Genomic DNA, 25,000 nt, shown 5'->3' with positions numbered 1-25,000 from the left:
CATTGATAAAGTAGGGATGAGGGAAGTGTAGTACATGTGACTGTCCACAAAAGCAGGTGTCAATTAAGACACAACTGCACTCTCTCAGGAATTCGCACACATTATCACAGTTGGCAGGGTCAAGATTAGAGCTCCTACCTAACTAGTTTGCTACAATGCAGTATTACACAGTTATCACATGTTCCACAGAGCTTATCATGCTGATATTTGGCCAAAGGGTTATTTCAAGGTGACTGACATTAGCAGGCGTGCAACAGTACGGCAATGGGAGGTGTAGTGAGTGTGAATGGCTTCAAAATCATTAATCTCCACACACACACACACACACACACACACACACACACACACACACACACACACACACACACAACCACACACTTGCCAGTACTGACATGCATGGGTTCATTGCTTCACAGGTGTGTAGTAGGTGACCATGTCAGAAGGCTGTACTAGGCTAGGCAAAGGGAAGACCTTGGCATCAGGCCACATGACAATGGTCTCCAGTGTGGGTCAGGGGTGTAGTCCCTGCATTGGCCTACACTGGTGGGTACTGTATTCACCTTACACTCATTTGGGTTACTATTGTGGGTGGCCAGTGCTGTTCAATGCTTCACATGTATGTGATCTATGTTCCATAACATGGACAGTGTCAGGGTTGTGCACATGTCCCACATGCATGTTCTGTGACAGGTGGAAATGCACTTGGGGTCTCTGGAGCATGTTGTGTGGACAGATTGTTATCATCTGATGTGGCATTCCTGACCTCATGTAGTGAAATCTGGCTATGGAACTGAGGACATGCCTGCACCTACATTGACAGCATGACACAGGTATTCAGTCGAGTTAGTGGCATCCATACAGGACATGTGTATAAGGCATGGTATTCCATTTATGGGTTACATTTGCAGACTCTACAGTTGTTGCAAGCGTCCAGTGGGGAACATAGCAAAGTATCACTTTAAGCATTTATTTGCCTATTGTAGGGATGGAACAGGGTGCCATGTCCTTTTACTTGCTGGATAAAAAACACTCAGTCAGGAGATGTTGCACATCACATTACATTCTGATGTCAGTGGCAGTGTTATGGTCAACAGTCATGTAGTCCACTGCAATCACACCGTGGTTACTATCTGTGGGCAATATGCAGGGAACTACCACTATAATGGATGCTGCCTGGCCAAGTGTGTTGGTGTATGAGACATGGGTGGAGTGTGTTTTCTGAGTAATACAAGGGTTGCCTATATTGTTCAACGATCCATAATGTCACATGTAGGGCTATGGATTGTCTACACCAGCCTCTCTGCTGTTTGATATCTGTTGTCCTTGTAAGGTGAACACTTTGACATATAGTAAGTCCTCAATATAATAATTTAGCAAAACCCACCCCACAGTGCATCCTGTCATTACACAATCACTGTAACCTCCACACAGGATACTGATGACAGACAGACACACTTGCCAGTACTGAGATTCAAACCCCTATCTAGCTATGTATTGCTACTACAGTGTACCACATTTATCGCATGTGCCACAGAGCTTATTGGATGGATGTTGTCCCAAGGTACTCCTAAGGTGAGGAACATCACCAGCCCTTGTAAATACGGGCATTGGGTGAGAGATCCTAAAAATAATTTTAACATAATCCACATTTACCAGGGATGAGCTTCAAACCTCAGTCTGACAACCTGTATGGACCATTATGTTACACACTTACCACATGCACCACTGACCTGACATGATTTAGGCTGCGCAGTAGATACTTGTAAGGTGGATGATATCTTCAGAACTGCTAAAGTCAGGCTCTGAGATGTGTACTGTCTGTAACTGGGAACAAACTCTTTGAGGTACATACATACACTTGCCACAGATGAGATTCAAGCCCATTGCTGAGTAGTTACTGCTACTACATTGTTCCACATTTATGGCATGCACCACAGAGCTTAGGCTAGCCTTTCTACAAGCGTGTATTTCAAAGTAGGTTTCACAGTTGCCATGTCTGGGATTAGAATGCCTACCTAACTAGTATGTAGCGCTGTAGCATTATGCAGTTATTGCACATGCCACAGACCTTACAGTGCTGAATTTTGTCCAATGAGGTATTTCAAGGTGCCTGACATCAGCAGGCCTGTTAAAGTAGGGCAATGGGAGGTGTACTGACTGTAAATGGCCTCAAAAGCATTACTGTCTACACACACACACTCATACACACACACATACACACACACACACACACACACACACACACACACACACACACACACACACACACACACACACAGACACACACACACACACACATACACACAGAGTTTCATAGTTGCCATGTCTGATATTAGAACCCCTACCTAACTAATATGTTACCCTATAGCATTACACTATCGCATGTACTATTGAGCTTATAGGGCTAGTCTTTGTGCAAAGGGGTATTTTAAGGTGAATGACATCTGCAGGCTTGCTAAAGTAGGGCAGTGAGAGGTGTTTATCTCTGAATGACCTCAAAATCATTGATTCCTGCACACACACACACACACACACACACACACACACACACACACACACACACACACACACACACACACACACACACACACACAGAGATACATAGTTTCCCAGTTGCCCTGTCTAGGATTAGAACTCCTACCTAACTAGTACATCACACTTTAACACTACCCAGTTATTGCACAGGCCATGGAGCTTAGAGGAGGTATTTCAAGGTGACTGACATCAGCAGGCTTGCTAACATAGGGCAATTGGAGATGTAGTGACTGTGAATCACCTCAAAAGGCATTTCTCTATACATACCCCCCCCACACACACACACACATACACACACACACAGTTTCGCAGGTGCCATGTCTGGGATTACAACTCCTACCTAATTAGTACATCACACCACAACATTACCACAGAACTTACAGGGCTGAGTCTTGTCCAAGGAAGTATTTCAAGGTGCCTGACATCAGCAGGCTTGCTAAAGTAGGGCAACGGGAGGTGTACTGACTGTGACTGGCCTCAATAGCATTAATCTCTACACACACAGAGTTTCACAGTTGGCATGTCTGGGATTAGAACTCCTACCTGGCTAATACATCACACTTTAGCATTACTCAGTTATTGGACATGCCATGGAGCTTATAGGTTCATAGTTTCATAGGTTCATAGGTAGGTACTAGCCAAAAAGGTTCCCTGGCTTTTGCCACCCAAGACAGTTATTTTCCTGTGCCCCTGATGAACAGAGCCACAGAAGTGATCCCTGGGGGGAATTTCCTATTTCCCATCCAATCAAGATTTTTCCTGAGGAGTGCTAATGAGGAGCTTTGTTTGATATAGACAGGTAGTTTGTTCCAGAGAATGGAAAGTCTCTGCGACAGGAATCTATCCCTCCAGTATGTTCTGTTTATTGCGGTGTCAAGGTTTAGGTCCCTAGAGCATGTAGCTCAGAGGGATTGGGATTTCTTTAAGTGGAGCATGTCCAACAGCTATGGGTTTGACATAGCTTTGTATGTTAGGCAGAGATTACCTCTGAGTAGGTGATATGCGATGGAGTAAAGCTGGAGTTTTTTGAGACGACCTGTGTAGAGTATCTGTTTGAGGCCAGTAATCCTCTTTGTGAGGTATTTCTGCGGCCTTTCCAGTTGTTGTAGATATCTTGTGAGGTAAATACCAAAAGGGGCATTGTACTCTATAATGAGTCTTATAGGACTGAATTTTGTCCAAGGAGGTATTTCAAATTGACTGACATCAGCAGGCTTGCTAAAGTAGAGCAATGGGAGGTGTAGTGACTGTGATTGGCCTCAAAATCATTGATCCCTACACACACACACACACACACACACACACACACACACACACACACACACACACACACACACACACACACACAGAGTTTCAGAATTGCCATGCCTGGGATTAAAACTCCTACCTAACTAGTATGTTACACTATAGCATTATGCAGTTATCGCATGTGCCACAGAGCTCATAGGGCTAGCCCTTGTCCAAAGGGGTATTTCAAGGTGAATGACATCAACAGGCTTGCTAAAGTAAGGCAATGGGGAGTGCAGTGTGTGTGAATGGGCCATGAACCAGTCCTCTAGAAACATACACACAGCACTCAGTCACACACAACTTTGCATTTGACAGGACTGTGTATATGACTGCTAGATGAATAATGACTTGCACTGTCATGTTACACATTTATCACAAGCACCACAGACACTGCAGTGTTGAGGACTACCAGAAGCAAATGTCTAGAGTGATAGACATTGGCAAATCCTGTGATATTGGCCAATTGGATGTGTGGTAATTGGGACAGGCCTCATGATGGGAAGCTCTTTATCACTGTCTATCACTCTCTTCCCCACATCTCTGTTTGTATATGTTTGACCTACTATAGTGTGTTGTCCTTGGATATATGTGTGTATTCCTATCCGATGTGTGTGCAAAGCATGACTGGTGTGCAGTGGTGTGTGTGTGTGTGTGTGTGTGTGTGTGTGTGTGTGTGTGTGTGTGTGTGTGTGTGTGTGTGTGTGTGTGTGTGTGTGTGTGCGCGCACAGAAGTCTGTGACTGACAGATATGTATATTCTACTGTTGTCAGAGATGGGCTTCATTTCTGTAAGTGTGGGAGCATGAACAGTATGACCTTCTGTATAGAATGTGTGAATCCACTCCAGGTAAGTTGTACTCCAGTGCAGGCACTGATGTTCTACACCTACAGCTAACAAGCTGTTTCTGCAGGATATCTTTAGATAGGTTGACAATATGGAGTCACAATGGGCAAAGGATAGTGGGATACTGTAACTAATCGTGTCTGTGCTGCTTGTGATACATGGTTTTGGTGTTAGCAGACATATTCAGACATATGTACTGTTTTACACTGTGATGTGTTATGTCATCAACTACTGACAAATATACTTATTTGCTCACAGTAATTTCCTGGGGAATACAAGATGAATGAATCTGTATCCAGTATTTTGGTCTGCAGACTACATATTCTTGCACACTCATGCCATTCTAGAAGGGGAGCTGCAGACACTTGCTGATGGGTCTGTGTAAATGGTCCAGCACCTTGGTACTATGGTGGCTGTGGATCCCCTGCTTGTACATCTATCGACGTGACAGAATGGCCATATCCTGCTGTGGCCATATCTCTCAGCTGTGCAGATTCACACAGCTTAGCCAGAGGCAGGGCTGATATATCTGGTCAGTTCCCCTTCACAATGTGATTTATGAGCAGGTCTGTAGCCATCCATTCCTGGGTTTGCAGGCAGGGATAGTATGAGGAAACATCAGAGTTTCAGAGTTCACACACTTCATGGCTTGCAGGCTTCTTCCCTCCCTCCCTTATTCTATCCTCTTCCTAACATTATGCAAGCGATAAGTGATAAGTATCACTATAGTTATCCCTTCATCCCAGCAGTATGTAGGGGTAGGTCCACATTTCATGCAGTAGGACATGGTGGGCATGCTACTGGGATTTGTTGATATGGCCTTGCAATTGTGTTCTGTGGACTGTGTTATTTTGTTATTTGTGACTGCATGAGATAACATACACTGGCAGCAGGGGTGAGGCATAGGCCTTTGACAGAGGAATGTAGGGCATTTGGTAGTGATGCAGGCTATCTGTAGCAGGCCAGTGCATTCTGTCACTCCTACAGTCCCAAGCTGCAAGCCACTGGCTTCCCTTGCAGTGACAGGGTAGGTGTGCAAGGTGTTAATGGCAATAATTTCTGTCTTATTAATCCATTGGTGTGGATGCTGGCAGGGTGCTGCTTATAGCTAGGGACACACCTGCATGGGGCACCTCTTCAGCATGCTGCATTCTTTGGGTATTCCCATACAGAAGTGTGTGTCATACTGTACTCATTCCCAACAGCAGGGATATGATCTGTGATGAACCTGTGGTTGATGGTGGGGTGAGCTGAGTGCATGTGTGCTATGGAAGCATCTTGCAGCTGACTCACATGTATACGTGGGGCATTCTCCTTATGCTTGCTTGTGCAGGGACATCAGCAATTTCTCAATACTTCATAACTGTGCCTTTTGTGGTCTGCCCATGTTTGGCCAGACTACATTGATAAGCCATACTACACAGCCAACTAATGTGCTGCTAACCTGTATGTACAATTCCAAAGGTGTGTCCATTTGACAGTTACATTTTATATAGTCTGTCTAGGTTACTTCTACCTGTGTACTTTGTGTATGTCTTGGCCCACATTCATGCCACGTCCATCTTTCAGATGGTGACAGATATTACATCCGAACAATTAGTATGGATTACTGCTGGATTTGGTCTTCCTAGGATGCATTGTGTTTGGCACTGCAGTTGTCAGAACTTGGCCCTGTCATCAACAGTTCTGGCCATAGGCCACTGGGACACAACCCTCCATGCCTATATGATGACCACTTCCACACAATATACAGCGCACAACAACCAAACACACAGAGCCCTGCATATTATACATGTGCAACAATCTATCCTGCTAATTTGGGCCAGCTCAGGTAATCTGTGGTCCACTGTTATTATAACCACATATACATATTACTACATTTCTACGTAGGATTGTGGGGTGGGGGGCACACCTGACAACATTTGCTATGACTGTACTGGTATTTCAGATAATCTGTTGGCTTCCATTTCATTCTGTATTCTGACCTATCATGCAGACCAGAGGCATATAAGTGGAGTACAGATCTTAGGTTTTATTGACCTGTATTTCACTTTCAGACTTCTTACCATTCCAAACTAACATCCAACTGCCTGAGTTGTTGTACTCTGTCTGTGTAGGTCTGGAGAGGGGCTGTTCTCTGTTGCTATCAATCGGAGGCCTTAGCACAGCTTTTCTTTGTGATCATCCACATCTATCCTGTTGGCTGAGGCTGTTGGGTATGTGACCCTCACTGACATGCATGTGTGTGTGTCCTATGGACACATATCTGGCCCACCACATGTCCTGCAGTGAGATTTGTCACCTTGTCTAGTACTGCCTACTATGTTGACACCAGTATTTGTTATGGATTTCATGCTCCACATAGAGGTGTCTACTATTTGCTGCCATCCCATTCAGCCACCCGATTCCCTTGCATGCTAACATCTGTATCATGGATACAAGTAGCAGAACATACTAATCCATTCAGCAATTGATAGGGAGAGTGACTTGCCTTGTGGCTGTGCCAGTATTGAGGATGTTGCTGGAGGGCTGACTACATTGGATGCACATAATACACTCCCTATATATGGTTAAACACAGGTAGTGCCATATTTGTCATCCCTTTTACTGTATGTGTGAGTCAGAGAGAGGTGCCATTCCCTGGGTTCCAACCATTTCAGTGTATGTGCTAAGCTTTGCCTCTTTGCCAAAGCTTGGGCACACTGGGCATGCCTCCTTCTTCCTACAGGGGCAGGCTCAGGTTGTTCTTCCGAGTCAGTCTGTGCCTGTGCTGGACTTGGCAATGGTGGGGGCTGTGTGGCCCTGCCCCATACTGTTCCTGTTGCAGCTGTTTTCACTAGATCATATTGTATATCATGGCACATACAATGAAAATTTGGGTACATGTAGCTGGAAAGTACTGCCCCTAGAAGGTTACCCTGGGTCTGTTCACTCTTCTCCTTCTCCTCATTGTGGGTTGGTCATCAGCATTCTCATCCTTACCACCCTCAGCCTCTTCCACATATTGATTTATGAGAGTGAAAGCAGCCCCTATCATTTTGTTGGTTTTGTATGGTAAAATTTCCCAGTTTGTGTAGAGTTTGTTGGAAAAAACAGAGTGAAAGGTGTTTGCATAGTTTATGGTAGTGTGCTGTCCTGGGCTGGGCTGCTGCCTGTGTAATTGGCTGATTCTGATGCATTTCACCTGCCAGCTATGCTAGTTCTCCTTGACTACCTTCCTACTGCTGTTTTCTCTTCCTAGTGCCTTCCTATTTAAGCCCCGAGGTGTGCCATGCATACCCTGTGCTCAGATGTGAACAGAGCTGCTATTTCCTGTTTTTTTTTTTTAAATCCGGTGCGCGGGGCACACACACACATTTAGGCAATGTAAATACTGCTAGGGAGCTTCAGACACAGCCCCTTCCTTAGCTGTGCTTAGCTAAGGGCAAACACTGGGCACTGTGCTCCAATAAGCTTACAGCAGTCATGACACTCCCCCTCATGAGGTCATCTAGCTCTTAGGCTTAGACCATGGTGTTATTGCACCTACACGGTTGGGTGCAAGCTAGCACTGGTGAGAAATCTGTGATTCAGTATCATTCCCCTCATTTACATAGAACTGACTGCTAATGCATGGTCACAAAACTGACACTTAGCCTTCCACCATAGCAACCACTATTCCATTGTCTTGTTGTGTTATGCATGCCATTGACTATTATGGCAAAATGATGATTTTGGTTTCAAAGCTTATTTCCAGCTTTTTTCTTATTTTTGGGTCAATCCTGTTTGCGTACTGCTGCCCTATGCTTAAATGGCAAAAATCGGCCAAAAAAGTTATTCTTTATAATTTTGAAACTAGTTTTCATGCCTATGGCCATATATTTGTCCATTGGCATGCCTAACCCATATAATACATGCTTTTTTATGAGCTGACATGCCTCCATTTTGTAGTTTGCAAAAATGTATTCAGCTACTGGCTGAATACATTTCTGCAGTCTACAGTATTCCTCCACAGACACCTGCCTGCTTCCTGGATTGCTAATTCACCTCATTTGCATGGTTTTCACCAGCAAATGAGGTAATTTGCATATAGGGGCTGTGTCTGTGCAGGAATAGTGCAGGAGCGCTCGTGCACATCCTGGGAGCTCATTCCTGGATCGCACATCGACCATATTGCCTGCAGCAGCTCATGCACTATTCCTGCACACCGTGCAGAGCTTGCTGAATCCTTTGAATACAGGATTCAGCAAGCTCTGCATGGTGTGCAGGAATAGTGCAAGAGATGCTGCATGCAATATGGCCAATGAGCAATCCAGGAATGAGCTCCTGGGACATGCACAAGCACTCCTACACTATTCCTGCATGGACACAGCTTCTGTATGCTAAGTACCCCATTTTGAGGTGAAAATTATGCAAATGAGGTGAATTAGCAATCCAGGAAGCAGGCAGGCATCTGTACAGGAATAGTGTAACCTACAGAAATGTATTCGGCTACTAACTGAATACATTTCTGAAAATTACAAAACGGAGGCATGACAGCTCTAAAGAAAGCATGTATTCAATGTAGTAAGCATGCCAATGGCCAAATATATGGTGATTGGCATGGTAAACAGTTGCAAAATTATAAAAAATAACTTTTATCTTTTTTTGGCCATTTTCGACTGTTTAAGTGTAGGGCAGCGGTGCGCAAATGGGATCAGCCCAAAAATAAGAAAAAAGTGGGAAATAAGCTTTTAAACCAAAATTAGTATTCTGCCATATTAGTCAATGGCATGCTTAAGACAGCAATACCATGGAATAGGGGTTACTAAGGCGGAAGGCTGAGTGTCACTTTTGTAACCATGCATTAGCAGTCAGTTTTATGAAAATGAGGGGATTGATACTTAATTACAGATTTCCCCTCAGTGTTAGCTTGCACCTCACATCTTAGCACTGGGTATGCACAGCGCACCTCAGGGCTTAAATGGGAAGGTAATGGGAAGGGAAAACAGCAGTATGAAGGCAATCAAGGAGAACTAGCATAGCTGGCAGGAGGACTGTATCAGAATCAGCCAATTACCCATGCAGCAGCCCAGCCCAGCACACTACTATAAACTATGCAACTACAACACTGGTGTACACCGATGGGGAAATTTTACCTGACAAAACTAACAAAATGATAGGGGCTGCTGTCGCTCTCATACATCAATATGTGGAAGAGGCTGAGGGTGGTGAGGATGAGAATGCTGATGACAAGTCCACAGTGAGGAGAAGGAGAAGAGTGTACAGCCCCATGGTAACCTACCAGGGGCTACATGAGCAGGAGATAGTGAAGCACTATAGTGTAGACAGGGACATCCTACAGCAAATTTTTGAGCTGCACCTGCCACGTCTAGGTTTATAGGTTCATAGGTTGGTACTAGGCTATCGGCCCTAGGGCCTATACAAGCCTAGCCATAACAATTTGCTGGCTATTTCTTCCCACACTATTTACTTCCCTGGACCCCTGTCTAGCAGGGCAACTGACATGATCCCTGGGGTGAATTTCCTTTCTCCCATCCAATCATCAAGGTTCCTTTTGAAGAGGGCCAAAGAGGTGATCCGCTTGACATGTATGGGCAGTTTATTCCAGAGTTTGGGGATCCTCTGGGTCAGGAACCTATCCCTCCAGCATGTTTTGTTTATTGTGATGACAAGGTTTAGATCCCTGGAGCATGTGGCTCGGAGGGATTGGGATTTCTGTAAGTGTAGCATGTCCAACAGCTCTGGGTTTGACATGGCCTTGTATGTTAAGCAGAGATCGCCTCGGAGTAGACAATATGCGACAGAGTATAGCTGGAGTTTTTTAAGGTGGTCAGCATAGGGCATATGTTTTAGGCCTGTGATTCTTTTAGTGAGTTATTTCTGCGGCCTTTCCAGTTGTTGCAAATGTCTTGAGAGGTACATACCAAATGGGGCATTGTATTTTATAATGGGTCTATTGAGGGATGAGTACAGTGGGACAATGATCTCCTTTTTTCTGGATGAAAAGCCCTTCGTGATGAGGTGTGCCACATAGAAGGATTTCCTGACTGTTGTGGCGATGTGGTTATTGAAGGTGAGACCACTGTCCTCCTGTGTCCCTAAATCTCTTATCACACTTTTGGTGTTTAGTGTACTGCCACCTATGTGGTAATTCACGGGTACATGTCTTATCCCAAAGGGGATAACTATACATTTCTTGGCATTGAGCTTGAGCCCATGGCTCTGGCAGCAAGCATCTGTTTCTGTAAGGCCCTTTTGTAGAGTATCAACATCATTTGGGGATTCAATAATGGCTCCCAGTTTGCAGTCATCTGTAAACTTTGTTAGCCAGAGTACCTTAGTGTTGGCCTGTACTTCAGAGAAGTAGATGGCAAACAAAGGAGGTCCCAGGACTGAACCCTGAGGTACTCCACTTGTCACTTGTCTTGAGCTGGATTTGGAGTCAGCTATTTTTACAGTGTCGGTTCTGTCAGTAAGCCAGTTGGCAACCCATTGAGTGACATGGCTTAGTAAGTTTATCCATGATTCCAGAGTGGGGAATGGTGTCAAAGGGCTTGGCGAGGTCCAGATAGGCTGTGTGGACTGCCTTACCCTCGTTCACGGCTCTGGAGACTGATTCGAAGAAGGCAGTCAGGTTCAGGAGACAAGATTGGTCCTTCACAAACCCAAACTGGGTGGGGTCCAGTGTTTTAAGGTTGCCACTGTCTTTGTTTATAACTTCCATGATAATACATTCCATGGCCTTGCAGAGCAGGCTTGTCAGACTGATGGGGTGGTAGTTCCCGGGATCCAAGGAGGATCCCCCCTTGTGGAGTGGGATAACTGTAGCTGTGCACCACTCAGTGGGCATGAAGCCTGAGGTGAGGGTATGATTAAACATGACACTTAGGTGAGGTGCCAGTTCATTTTGTAATTCATGTAGTACACAGCCTGGGATGTCATTTGGTCCCATGGATGCTGTATTCTTAGCTTTGGAGAGTGCATTTTTTACCTGTGTGGCTGTTATTACCAGAATATGGCAATCTTCCGGTATTGAGTTGGGCCATTTAGGGGGTGAAAGGGAGGGGTGAAGTTGGCACTGAATCGGTCTGCCAGGATATAGGCAATATCCATGGGATCAGTATATTTAATGCCATTCTGTTGTAGCTCAGAGCAGATCTGAGCATTGCCATTTGTGGTTGTCTTTGGAATCATTGGCAATTTTATTTTCGTAACTAGCTTTGAAGGATTTTATGAGGGATCTCAGCTTCTTATTGTGGCTGGTAAGGGAGTTTATTGCATCCTGGAATTTTCCTCTTTTCTGCAACAGTTTCTTCCTTTTGTTGTAAAGTTGTTTATGGCAGGGGAACACCAGATTGGCTTCCTTTTTTTGGAGGAGAGCATCTTGGTTCTATTTGGGATGGCATGATTCATGCATGAGTGGATGTGCTCGTACAGTGCCTTAGTGTAGGACTCTGCAGTCGAACTTTCAGTTCCCATCTGCAAGGGTGTCATGAAGTTTGTAACTTCTGACTTGAGTAGCATAAAGTTGGCTTTGGAGAAGTTTTTATGGAGGTTTCCTTACAGGGGTGGGGGTGGGAGTGGGATGTGGATGTTAAGGGTGATTAGCTTATGGTCTGACCTGACCAACGAGGGGGTGACCATAGGTGTGGAGCATCGATTTCCCATGTTGGTAATGACCAGGTCTAGAATATTGGAGCCCTTGGTGGGACTATGGATTAGTTGATCCAGCGCACTGGAATTTATGAATTCCAAGAACCGTTGGGCAAAGGTGTTGGCTTAAGAGTAGTTTTCCCAGTTAATGGCAGGGTAGTTGAAATCAGCCAGTATTAGGGTGTTTGCTTGTATATTAATATTTTCCAGTATGGTTAGAAAGGTGTAGTGAGAATCTTGGGTCATGGCTGGGGATCTGTAGCAAGCTACAATTTGGATTGCAGTCTTACCTAGTGTTAGTTGCACCTGGAAAATTTCAGGCGTATTGTGTTGGACAACTAACCTGGTGTTGTGAATATCCTTGGTGAATATGGACACTCCTCCACCTTTAGTGTTTCAATCCTGGTTTGGTGGCCGAAAAGTGTGGTAAGAGTTGTAGCCTGGTATTGCAGGGGTGCTCTCTTAAGCCTTGAACTATGTCTCAGTTACTGCACAGATATCGATGTTCTCCATTTTTAGGAGTGCCTCGAGAGAGTGCATTTTGAGGCCTCACACACAGAGCCAACATAGGGGAACCCATCTCAGTGGATACAAAGGTATGTGTAGGCTTAAGAATACTAGCCACAGGTATCTTCCAAATGTCAACTGGGGATATCATGGGGATCTCACAGGCATCAGCATCCAAGGTACTCCATCAGTTCCTGGATGCCATGTCAGCACATGCAGTGAGCACATATATTTCCTCAACACCTGGGAGGCATTGACCAGCAATATACGTCTCTTCCCCCAAATAGCAGAATACCCTGAGGTAGTGGGTGCCATTGACTGCACTTTCATACACATAAAAGCACCACTCAATGAACGGGGTAAGGTCTACATAACCCGCAAGGGCTTCCCCTCCATTAACTGCCAGGTCATGTGCGATGCCCAGGGCATTATCATGATTGTGTGTGCTGGCAGCCCTGGAAGCTATCACCACTCCCACATCTCGCATATGTCACAGCTGTACCAGAGATTTGCCAGTGGGGACATCACATATGGCCACCTAGTGGGGGATGTTGGTTATGCAATGGAGCCGTGGCTGATGACATCCATCAGAAATGCACACACACTCAAACAAGAACTTCATAACGAGGCACACGCACAAACCATAATCATAATAGACTATGTGTTTGGGATGCTCAAATCAAGGTTCCGGTGACTGGACATATTTGGTGGAGCCTTGGAATAATCTCCAGCTACATATACACAAGTTTTTATTGTATGTGCCATACTACACAATATGATCCTGCGGAAACAGCTGCATCAGGAACAGCATGGGGCAGGGCCACACAGGCCCCAACCATTGCCAAGGCCAGCACAGGCACATAGTGACTCAGAGTAGGAACAACTTGAGCCTGCCCATGTAGGCAGAAGGGAGCATGCCCAGTATGACCAGGCTTTGGCAAAGAGGTAACACATAGCACATAGACTGACATGGTAGGGACCCAGGGAATGACACCTCTCTCTGATTCGCACATACAGTAAAAGGGAAGCCAAACATGACACTACCTGTACTTTACCATGTATAGTGATTGTACTATGTGCATCTGACATAGTCAGCCCTCTAGCACCATCTTTAATACTGATACAGCCACAAGGAAAGTCACTCTTCCTATAAATTGCTGAATGGAGTGTTATGTTCTGCTGGTTGTATCTATGGTATGGATGTGAGCATGCAAGGGAATCGGGTGGCTGAACGGGATAGCAGCAGATAGTGGACACCTATACTGGCAGCATGAAATCCATAACAAATACTGGTGTCAACAAAATAGGCAGTACTATACAAGGTGACAAATCCCACTGCAGTACATGTGGTGGCCCAAATGTGTGTCCATAGGACACACAAATGCATGTCATTGAGGATCACATACCCAACAATAGCCTCAGCCACACGACAGGTGTAGATAACTGTAACAAAAGGCTATGCTAAGGCCTCCAATTAATGACAATGGAGAACAGCCCCCTCCCGACCTACACTGACAGACTACAACAGGTCAGGCAGTTGTATGTTAGTTCTGAAGGGTAAGAAGTCTGAAACTGAAATGTAGGTCAATAAAAACTAATATCTGTACTCTACTGATATGCCTCTAGTCTGCATGATAGTTCAGAATACAAAACAAAATGGAAGCCAACAGAGTACCTGAAATACCAGTCCTGTCATAGCAAATGTTTACAGTTGTCAGGTGTCTCCCCCCAAAAAAATCCTGTATAGAAATACAGTAACATGTACGTGGGGATTTAATAACAGTGGAGCACAGATTACCTGAGCTGGCCCAATTTTCAGGATAGATTGTTGCATGTGTACATTATGCAGGGCTCTGTGTGTTAGGTCGTTGTGTGTTGTATATGGTGTGGAAGCGTTCAGCATGTAGGCATGGAGGGTTGTGTCCCAGTGGCCTATGGGCAGTACTGTCGATGACAGGACCATGTTCTAACAACTGCAGTGCCTGCCAGATTGTATCCCAGCAAGACCCAATTCAGCAGTCATCCATACTCATTGTTCAGATATCAATATCTGTCACCGTCTGAAAGATAGACATGCCCTGAATGTTGGCCCAAACATACACACAGTACACAGGTGGAAGTACACTAAGAGTACATAAATTGTAACTGTCAGTGGCACACATCTTTGGAGATGTACATACAGATTAGCAGCACATTAGTTGTCTGTGTAGTATGAAATAATGATGTAGTCTGGCCAATCACTGGCAGACCACAAAAGGCACAGTTATGAAGTAATGAGAGACTGCCCATGTCCCCACACAAGGCAGCATAAGAGGAATGTCCCAGGTGTATATGTGAGTCAGCTGCAAGCGCTTCCATATCACACATGCACTCAGCTCACCCCACCATCATCCACAGGTTTATCACAGGTCATATCCCTGCTGTTGGAAATGAGTACAGTATGACCCCCGCTTCTGTATGGGAATGCCCACAGAATGCAGCATGCTGAAGAGGTGTCCCATGCAGGTGTGTCCCTAGCTGTAAACAGCACCCTGCCAGCATCCAGACCAATGGATTAATATGGGCAGAAACTACTGCCATTAACACCTTGCACACTTACCCTGCCACCCCAGGAGAATCCACTGGCTCACAGCCTGGGACTGTAGAAGTGACAAAATGCACTGAGCTGCTACAGATGGCCTGCATCACTACAAAATACCCTACAGTCCCCTGTCAAAGGCCTTTGCCTCACCCATACTGCCAATGTATGTTATCTTATGGGGTTCTATCTAACACCATAACACAGTCCACAGAACACAAATACAAGGCCATGTCGACAAATCCCAGTAGCATGCCCACCATGGTCTACTGCATGAACTGTGGACCAACCCCTAAATAACGTTGGGATGAAGGGACGACTATAGGGATACTTCACAGATATCACTCGCCTAATGTTAGGAAGAGGATAGAATAACAGAGGGGGGGTAGAAGCATGGACGCCATGGAGTGTGTGAAGTCTGAAACTCTGATGTGTGCCCATACTATCCCTGCCAGCAAACCCAGTAATGGGTGGCTACAAACTTGCTCGTAAACCACAATGTGAAGGGGAACTGACCAGATATATGAGCCCTGCCAATGGGTAACCTGGATGACTCTGTACAGCTGAGAGGTATGGCCACAGCAGGATATGGCCATTCTGTTATGTTGCTAGATGTACAAGCATGAGATCCTCAGCCACCACAGTACCAAGGTGCTTGTCCATTTACACAGATCTATCAGCAAGTGTCTGCAGCTACCCCTCCAGAATGGCATGAGTATGCACGAATATGTAGGCTGTAGCCCATAATACTGGACACACCTTCATTCATCTTGTATTACCCGGGAAATAACCATGAGCAAATGATATCTGTCATTAGTTGATGACATAATACATCACAGTGTAAAACAGTACATGTCTGAACATCTCTGCTAACACCAACCATGTAACACAAGCAGCACAGACAGAATAGTTGCAGTATCCCACTATCTTTTGCCCATTGTGACTCCATATTGTCAACCTATTTACAGATATCCTACAGAAACAGGTTGCTAGCTGTAGGTGTAGAACACAAAATCCTGCACTGGCGTACAACCTACTTGGAATGGATTCACACACTCAATACAGAAGGTCATACTGGGCATGCTCCTACACTTAGAGAAATGAAGCCCATGTCTGACAACAATGTACACAATGTCATACTGGACATGCTCCAATATTTAGAGAAATGAAGCCTATGTCTGACAACAACAGTGGACTATGCATATCTGTAATTTGCAAATGTCTGTGCACACACACCACATTGCACACCATTCATACTTTGTACATACATATGTTCATAGGTTCATAGGTCAGTACTAGGCTATTGGCCCTATGGCCTATATAAGCCTAGCCAAATGGTATCCTGGCTTTTGCCAAAATTATTTTCCTGTGCCCCTGTCAAGCAGAGCCACAGAAGTGATCCCTGGGGTGAATTTCCTATCTCCCATCCAATCATCAAGATTTTTCTTGAAGAGTACTAATGAGGAGCTTTGTTTGATACAGATAGGTAGTTTGTTCCAGAGTATGGAAAGTCTCTGAGACAGGAATCTATCCCTTCAGCATGTTCTGTTTATTATGGTAACAAGGTTTAGGTCCCTAGAGTGTGTAGCTCAGAGGGAATCGGATTTGTTTAAGTGGGGCATGTCCAACAGCTCTGGGTTTGACATAGCTTTGTATGTTAGGCAGAGATCGCCTCTGAGTAGGCGATATGCGACAGAGTAAAGTTGGAGTTTTTTGAGACGGTTTGCGTAGGGCATCTGTTTGAGCCTGGTAATCCTCTTTGTGAGGTATTTCTGTGGCCTTTCCAGTTGTTGTAGATGTATTGTGAGGTACATACCAAAAGGGGCGTTGTACTCTATAATGGGTCTAATGAGTGATGAGTAGAGGGGAACAATGACCTCTTTTTTCCTAGATGAGAAATCTTTTGTGATGAGGTGTGCCATGTAGAAGGATTTCCTGACTACTGCGGCAATGTGATTATCAAAGGAGAGACTACTGTCCAATTGTGTCCCAATGTCTCTTATCACACTTTCGGTGTTAAGTAGACTGCCGCCTATGTGGTAGTTCATGGGTACAGAGTTTTTATCAAAAGGGATAACAATGCACTTTTAGGCATTGAGCTTGAGTCCATGGCTTTGACACCAGGCATCTGTTTCAGTGAGGCCCTTTTGTAGGACGTCCACATCATTATGAGTTTTGATTATGGCTCCTAGTTTGCAGTCATCTGTGAACTTTGTTAGCCAAAAAATGTTCTGTTTTAGCTTGTACTTCAGAGAAGTAGATACCAAACAGGAGAGGACCTAGGACTGAACCCTGTAGTACTCTACTTGTCACTGGTGTGAAGTTGGATTTAGAGTCTGCTACTTTTACAGTGTGGGTTCTGTCAGTGAGCCAGTTGGCAACCCATCTTGTGACATAGGGATTTATACCTAGTTTAGTGAGTTTGTCTATAATTCCAGAGTGGGGGATGTTGAAAGCCGTGGCAAGATCTAGATAGGCTGTGTAAACCACCTTACCCTCATCTGTGGCTTTGGTGACCACTTCAAAGAAGTCTGTCAGGTTTAGGAGACATGATCTGCCTTTTACAAACCCAAACTGGGCAGAGTCCAGAGTTTGGAGATTACCAGTGTCATTGTTTATATGTTCCATGATGATACACTCCATAGCCTTGCAGTCCAGGCTCATCAGGCTAATAGGGCATTAGTTTCTGGGGTCCATGGTGGTGTCCCCTTTGTGGAGTGGGATTAACATTGCTGTGTGCCATTCAGTGGGCACAAAGCCTGAAGTGAGGCTATGATTGAACATGGTACTTAGGTGGGGTGCCAGTTCATTCTGTAGTTCATGTAGAATGCAGCCTGGGATGTTGTCAGGTCCCATGGATGTTGTGTTGTTGGATTTGGCAAGTGTGGTTTTCACCTGTGCAGCCATGATTACAGGTACTTTGCATTCTTCCGGTATACAGATGGGCCATTTAGGGGCTGAGAGAGGGGTAAAGTTAGCATTGAACCTATCTGCCAGGATGTTAGCAATATCAGTTGGTTCTGTATATTTAGTGCCATTGTGCTGTAACTCAGAGCAGATCTGAGTGTTGCCATTGAGATTCTTGACATAGCTATAGAATGCATTGTGGTTGTCTTTAGGATCAGTGGCGATTCTGTTTTCATAACTAGCTTTGGAGGATTTCATGAGGGATCTCAGCTTCTTACTGAGGCTGACCATGGTGTTCTTCCAATCATGGGATTTTACTCTTTTTTGCAACAGTTTATTTCTTCTGTTGTAGTGTTTGTTTATAGCAGGGGACCACCAGATTGTCTTTCTTTTTTTGGAGAATAGCATCTTGGTTCTGTTAGGGATTGCATTATCCATGCACTCGTGTAAGTGCTTATAAAGTGCAATTGTATAGGATTCACAGTCATATCTCTATTGTCTGTCAGCATGGGTTTCGTGACGTTTGACATTTCTGTCTTAAGAAGCATGGAGTTGGCTTTGGAGAAATTTTTTATGGTGGTTTCCCTAATGGGGGTTGGGGGTGGGATGTGGATATCTAGGGTGATTTGCTTGTGATCGGATCTGACCAATGAGGAATTGACCTCTGGTGTGGAACACCGGTTGCCCATGTTGATAATGACCAGGTCTAGGATATTGCTGTCCTTGGTGGGGGTGTGGATAAGTTGATCCCAAGGCATTGGAATTTATGGATTCCAGAAAACGTTGAGCACAAGAGTTGGTACATGAGTAGTTTTCCCAATTAATGGTGGGGTAGTTGAAATTGCCCATTATTAGGGTGTTAGATTGTACCCTAATATTTTCCAGTGCATTAAGAAATGAGGAGTAGGAATCCTGGGACATGGTGGGGGATCTGTAGCAAGCTACAATTTGCATTGTGGTCTTGCCTAAAGTTAGTTGCACTTGGATAACTTCAGATGCATTATGCTGAGCAACTAGCCTGGAGGTGTGGATATCCTTAATGAATATGGACATGCCTCCACCTTTAGTGCTTCGGTCCAGGTTAGGTGGTCAAAAGGTATGGTATGAATTATAACCTGGTAATGCAGGGGTGCTCTCTGGAGCCTTGAACCAGGTCTCTGTCACTGCACAGATGTCAATGTTCTCCATTTTAAGGAGTGCCTCGAGTGAGTGCATTTTGAGGTTTAGACTTCTAGCATTAAGTAGCATTACCCTCATATTTTGCTTGCTTATACCTGTTACGGTGGTGAATTTGTCATTTGAATCTTTCCTAAAAAAGGCACTATAGGGAGGGCAAGAGCCTTAGCCAGTATCCGGAATCCTAAGGGTGACAGATGCAAGCCATCTCTGGCAAAGCATCATGGTTTGTCGATCATGTCATCCCAGGCAGACAGATACTGGATCCCCTTAGAGTGACACCAGAAGCTTAACCAATTGTTGAAGTCAATCATTTTGTCCTTGTACTGTGGTATCATTCTGGGTGATGGCAGGATGCTACTCAGGGCTAGAGTCATACCTGCCTGGGCTACAAGATCAGAAAGCTCCTCCATGTCTCTTTTCATGTAGTCCAGGGAGGTACGTCTCAGGTCATTCACACCAACATGGACAATGATAGTGTCATATTTGTACTTGTGTAATGACCTGAGTGCATATGTTATGTGGCAGATCCTGGCACCTGACAGGCAGCTGACAGTAACTTTCTCCTTGTTTAGCCTGGTGAGTGGAACATCAGTGTGCCTGACTATAGAGTCACCTATGACTCGAGTATTGGGTACATTGTTATGCCTTATGGGCTGTAGTTGAGTGGCGCATTGAGTTTGTGGGCTATGTGTCATTTGGGTTGAGTTGGGGGAAACTTAAGCCCTTAACAGTTTCCACTGAGATTTGAACTCAGATCTCTGGATTCAGAGTCCGGACAGCTAACCATTACACCATGGAACCAGCTTTGGATATAAATGCTCACACATATCCAAGGCCAACTATAATAGGTCAAACATACACACACAGAGATGTGGGGAAGAGAGAGGCAGACAGTGACAAAGAGATTGCCATCATGAGGCCTGTCCCGCCCACCACACATCCAACTGGCCAATATCACATGATGTGCCGATGTTAATCGCTGTATACATTTGCTTTTGGTAGCCCTCAGCCATATAGTGTCTGTGATGCTTGTGATAACTGTGTGACATGATAGTACAAATCAGTATTCATCTATCATTTGTATACCCAGTACTGTAAAATGTAAAGATGTGTGTGACTGAGTGTTGTGTGTGTGTTTCCAAAGGAATAGTTTTTGGGCCATTCACACACACTGCACTTCCCATAGTCCATGTTACTGAAATACACTTTGAATAAGGCCACCCCTATAAGCTCTATGGTGCATGCAATAACTGTGTAATGCTATAGTGTTACATACTAGTTAGGTAGAAGTTCTAATCCCAGACATGGCAACTCTGTGTGTATAGGTTAATGATTTTGAGACCATTCACAGTCACGGCATCTCCCATTGCCCTATTTTAACAAGCCTGCTGTCAGTCACCTTGAAATACCCCTATGGATAAAAGCCAATCTTATAAGCTCCATGGCGTGTGTGATAATTGTGTAATGCTATACTGTAAGATACTAGTTAGGTAGGAGTTCTAATCCCAGACATGGCAACTGTGAAATTCTGTGTATGTAGAGATTAATGATTTTGAGGTCATTCATAGTCACTACACCTCTCATTGCCCTACTTTAGCAAGCTTGCTGATGTCAGTCACCTTGAAATACCCCTTGGGACAAGGGCCACCCCTGTAAACTTTGTGATGTGTGCGATAACTTTGTAATGCAATAGTCTAACTTACTAGTTAGGTAGGAGCTCTAATCCCAGACATGGCAACTCTGTGTGTAGAGATTAATGATTTTGAGGCCATTTACAGTCACTATACCTCTCATTGCCCTACTTTAGCAAACCTGCTGATGTCAGTCACCTTGAAATACCCCTTTGGACAAGGGCCAGCCCTGTAAACTCCATGGTGCATGTGATAACTGTGTAATGCTATAGTGTAACATACCTAAGGTAGGAGTTCTAATCCTAGACATGGCACCTGTGAAACTCTGTGTGTGTGTTTGTGTGTGTGAGTGTGTGAGTGTGTGTGTGTGTGTGTGTGTGTGTGTGTGTGTGTGTGTGTGTGTGTGTGTGTGTGTGTGTGTGTGTGTGTATGTGTGTGTGTATAGAGATGAATGATTTTGAGGCCATTCACAGTCACTACACCTCCCATTGCCCTACTTTAGCAAGCCTGCTAATGTCATTCACCTTGAAATAACCCTTTGGATGAAGGCCAGCTTTATAAGCTCCATGGCACTTGTGATAATTGTGTAATGCTATAGTGTAACATACTAGTTGGGTAGGAGTTCTAATCCCAGACATGGCAACTGTAAAATGCTGTGAGTGTAGAGATTAATGATTTTAAGGCCATTCACAGTCACTACACCTCCCATTGCTCTACTTTAGCAAGCCTGCTTGTGTCATTCCCCTTGAAATACCCCTTTGGACAAGGGCCAGCTCTATGAACTCTGTGGTGCCTGCGATAAATGTGTAATGCTACAGTGTAACATACTAGGTAGGTAGGAGTTCTAATCCCAGGCACAGCAACTGTGAAACTCTGTGTGTGTGTGTGTGTGTGTGTGTGTGTGTGTGTGTGTGTGTGTGTGTGTGTGTGTGTGTGTGTGTGTGTGTGTGTGTGTGTGTGTGTGTGTGTGCGTGTGTGTGTGTGTGTATGTGTGTGTGTGTGTGTGTGTGTGTGTGTGTGTGTGTGTGTGTAGAGATTAATGATTTTGAGGCCATTCACAGTCACTACACCTCCCATTGCCCTACTTTAGCAAGCCTGGATATGTCGTTCACCTTAAAATACCCCTGTGGAGAAGTCTTAGTTCTATAAGCTCCGTGGTGCATGCCATAAATGTGGAATCATGTAGTAGCAGTAACTACACAGGTATGGGTATGAATCTCATCTGTGACAAGTGTTTGTGTGCACACCCTATGTGTGTGTGTACCTCAAAGATTTTGGCCCCATTTACAGCCAGTACACATCTCAGAGCCTGACTTTAGCAGTCCTGCAGATATCATCCACCTTAGAAGTACCTGTTGGCAATCCTAAACCATGTCAGGTCAGTGGTGCATGTGGTAAATGTGTAACATAATGGCCTGTAAAGATTGCTAGATAGAGGTTTAAGCTTCACCCCTGGGAAATGTAGATGTGTGTTTAGGGTAAATTTATTTTTGGGATGTCTCACCCACTACATCACCCAATGCCAGTATTTACAAGGGCTGGTGATGTTCCTCACCTTAGAAGTACCTTGGGACAACATCCATCCAATAAGCTCCATGGCATGTGCAATAAATGCAGTACATTGTAGTAGCAATACATAGCTAGGTAGGGGTGTGAATCTCAGTTCTGGCAAGTGTGTGTGTGTGTGTGTGTGTGTGTGTGTGTGTGTGTGTGTGTGTGTGTGTGTGTGTGTGTGTGTGTGTGTGTCATCAGTATCCTGTGTGGAGGTTGCTGTGACTGTGTAATAACAGGATGCACTGTGGGGTGGGTTTTGCTAAATTATTATATTGAGGACCTAGTATATGTAACAATGTCCACCTTACAAGGACAGCATATGTCTAGATGCTGGTATAGACAATCCAAGCCCTACACATGACATTATGGATCAGAGAACAATATAGGCAACCCTTGTATTACTCAGAGAACACTTTCCATCCATGTCTCATACACAAACACACTTGGCTAGGCAACAACCACTATATTGGTAGTTCCCTGCATACTGCCTCACAGATAGTAACCATGGTGTGATTGCAGTGGGCTACATGCCTGCTGACCATAACATTGCCACTGACATCAGAAAGTGTTGTAATGTGTAACATCTCCTGACTGAGTGTCTGTTATCCAGCAAGTAAAATGATATGGCACCCTGTTCCATCCCTATAGTAGGCAAATAAATGCTTACAGTGGTCCTTTTGCTATGTTCCCCACTGGATACCTGCAACTACTGTAGAGTCTGCAAATGTAACCTACAAAGGGAATACCATGCCTTATAAACTTGACCTTTATGGACAGATGCCACTAACTTCATTTAATACCTGTATCATGCTGTCAATGTAGGTGCAAGCACAATCTCAGTTCCATAGCCATGTCTCCCCAAATGAGGTCAGGAGTGCTACATCAGAAGAAAGCAATCCATACACACAACATGCCCCAAAGACCTCAAGTACACTTCCACAGATCAAAGAACATACATATGGGACATGTGCACAACCCAGACACTGTTCATGTTATAGAATATAGATTACATACATGGGAAGCAGTGCACATCACTGTCCACCCACAATAGTAACCCAGATGAGTGGATGGTGAATAAAATACCAGCCTGTGGGGACCACACCAGGTACCACACCCATGAGCTACACTGGAGACCATTGTCATGTGGCCTGATGCCAAGGTATTCCCTTTGCCTAGCCTTGTACAACCATCAGGCCCACCTATGCATCTCAGTACTGGCAAGTGTGTGTGTGTGTGTGTGTGTATGTGTGTGTGTGTGTGTGTGCGTGTGGAGTTTAATGATTTTGAAGCGATTCACAATCACTACACCTCCCATTTCCCTACTTTAGCATGTCTGCTGATGTCATTCATCTTGAAATAACCCTTTGGCCATGCTTCAGCCATATAAGCTCTATGGTGCTTGTGATAACTGCGCAATACTGTAGTGTATCAAACTAGTTAGGTAGGGGTTCTAATCCTGATCCTGCTAACTGTGATAATGTGTGTGTTTCCCTGAGGGAGTGGTGTGTGTCTCTACATTACACGTGCTTTTGTGGATATTCACATGTACTACGCGTCCCTTATCCCCCCTTTAGCACTGTTGCTGATGTCACTCACCTTCAAATTCATATTCATATTAAAATATACCTTTGGACAGCTCTGCAACATGTAAGCTCTGTGGCGCGTGCAATAACTGCATAACACTGTAATAGCAATACATAGTCAGGTAGGAGTTATAAACTCAGTAGTGATAAGTGTATATTTGTGAGTGTGTCATCAGTATCCTGTGTGGGTGTTTGTGTGATTGTGTACTGACAGGATCCATTGCAGTATGGGTTTTGCTACATCATTATATTGAGGACCTATATGCCCCATTGTCCACATTGCAAGGCCAACAGTTTCAAACACTATAGAGGTTGTTGTAGACAATCCTCATCCATAAATGTGTACAGCCACGTGCAATTAATATGTGACAGTATCGATTAGTAAACAATATAGGCAACTGTTATAATAGCCAAATAACACTCTAATCCCAGGGATCATACACAAACACACTTGGCTCTTACGCCCTTACACCCTTCCTTTCTTACTTTGTCTCTGTCTCTGACTCTGTCTCTCTCTCTCTCTCTCTCTCTCTTCTCGCTCTCTCCCTCTCTGGTGGATGTGGAAAAGTATATCTGTTTTGCATAGGCAGCAGCTTGAGTTTTATAAGGAATACTCATGATCAGCTGATGGCCTCTGCATGAATTGCAGTCCCCCACTTGCTAATTGCATGCGGAACAGCTGTGGTATCATTCCTATAGCCAATTGCATGGAAACACAATCCTATAACTAAGCACATCATGTGGGTGTTGGCCCTATT

Source organism: Protopterus annectens, chromosome 2.part0 (assembly GCF_019279795.1).
Source record: "Protopterus annectens isolate FY-2018-M chromosome 2.part0, PAN1.0, whole genome shotgun sequence".
NCBI classification, from domain to species: Eukaryota; Metazoa; Chordata; order Ceratodontiformes; family Protopteridae; genus Protopterus; species Protopterus annectens.
This window is presented reverse-complemented; position numbering follows the sequence as displayed.